The 1,707-nt window shown below is 64.6% G+C and overlaps 1 protein-coding gene across 1 annotated transcript in view; it reads left to right on the forward strand.

Annotated features, from left to right (window-relative positions):
• LOC125503070 overlaps positions 1-1,707 on the forward strand; it is a gene marked incomplete in the record, with an annotated part of 19,927 nt that overhangs the window by 15,943 nt on the left and 2,277 nt on the right.

Here is a 1,707-nt window from a genome sequence, read left to right on the forward strand (position 1 = left end):
GGGCTTCCAGGGCGGCGTTGCCAGGTGCCAGCTTGGGAGCTGGCGGCTGTCGTCCGTCAAAACAGTGCAGTTGACAAGATGGCGTCCGAGGATCGGCTGCAAAGAAAGCGAAAAAGCGCCGAGTTGGGGCAGGTTTTCGAGGTGAGTGAGGCGGACCTGTCGCCCGAGGAGGCGAACCAGTCGCCCGAGGGGGCGGAGCCCCCCATTAAGCTGCCGCGGACATCGGAAGCCGCCAGGCCGGCACCTAACCTCAAAGTCGCTGACCCCGGGGGCTCCCCCCCTGGGGAGCAGATTCAGGAGATTTCCGATGATTCCAGCGCTGCGGACTGCCGCCTAGTTGAAGGTGAGTGCAATTGCCCCCCCCCCTTGAAAGTCCCTTTGGGCTAACTGCGGGTTTTCCAGAGCCATCAGAAGTCTTCCTGGTGGTCGACTCTTTTGAGACCGACGAGGCCCCGGTGGAGCTCAATGGGGCTGCGGTCGATCTGGCCCAGGACGGGGCCACTGCCGCTCTGGAGGAGGGCGAAGTGAACGACGATCCGCCAGCGGGCAAAGCTGTGCAGATCAGCGTGAAATTCTGCAACCAGGCGGCGGCCGATCGGTACCAGCAGGCCTTCGGCGAGTTTCTGGCCGGCCAGCCCGAGTTGGAGGTGGAACGCGTGGACGGTTTGACGCTGCATGTGTACAGCGTGGAAGGGGGCGCAGCCGCCAAGCCCAAGAAGCGCCGCAAGAAGAAGCGCCCCTCCGAGACGGAGGGGCTGTTTGTGGTGGACGCGACGCCCTCGCCCGCCCACCAGAGGCCGCCGGCGCTCCGCTACCAGTCGAGCAAGCTGCAGATCCACCAGGAGCCGCCCGAGGAGCAGAAGAGCGGCCTGCGGGCGGCCGCCTCATGCTTCAACTGCGCAGAGCCGCACGATCTGCGCAGCTGCCCCCACCCCAGGAACTTCCAGACCATCAATGCCAACCGGCAGAAGTTCCTGCAAAGGACCAAAGTCCCGTGAGTGTTTTTTGGGGTTTGCGAGTTGAACCGAGTGAACCGGGGTTTTGTAGGCGCTACCACTTGGGGGACGCGGTCGACCCGAAGTTCGGCCACTTCAAGCCCGGGACCCTGACGGCGCGGGCGCGCAAAGCGCTGCGCCTCAAGAGGAGCCAACTGCCCAGTTTCATCTACAAGATGCGCATCATCGGCTACCCGCCCGGCTGGCTGGAGGAGGCCAAAACGGGCGACGACTCCGAGCTGGAAATGTTCGACATCGAGGGCAGGCACGTGGAGCGCGCCGCCCACCGGGCGGCGCCCAGCCTCGACCCCGACAAGATCGTCGACTACCCCGGCTTCAACGTCCCGCTCGAAAAGCCCTTCAGGGACGTGAGTAGCCGCCCCACCGGCTCYAGCAGGCCGCCTAAGCCGCCCTTTTTTGCAGGAATACAAATACTACCGCGTCGCCCCCTACTCGGACAAGTTCCACAAGAAGCACATGATTGAGGCGTTCCGCCTCCAGGCCCAGCAGCAGCTCGACATGGATGGGGATGGGGATGGTGTGGGGGCGCCCCTGGAGCCCCCAGGCACCCAGCAGGAATCGGCAGTCGACTCCGACTCGAACAACGACGCGTCGACCGTCAGTCTGGTCGATCTGCAGAAGCAGAAGGCGTCGCTGATTGCGGAGATCCAGCGGGCGGCCGAAACGGTGCCGTGGGCGACCGAAGCCAATG

This window comes from Dendroctonus ponderosae, unplaced genomic scaffold (assembly GCF_020466585.1).
Source record: "Dendroctonus ponderosae isolate FM_Combo_2020 unplaced genomic scaffold, Dpon_F_20191213v2 Dpon_F_20191213_12, whole genome shotgun sequence".
Taxonomy (NCBI): domain Eukaryota; kingdom Metazoa; phylum Arthropoda; class Insecta; order Coleoptera; family Curculionidae; genus Dendroctonus; species Dendroctonus ponderosae.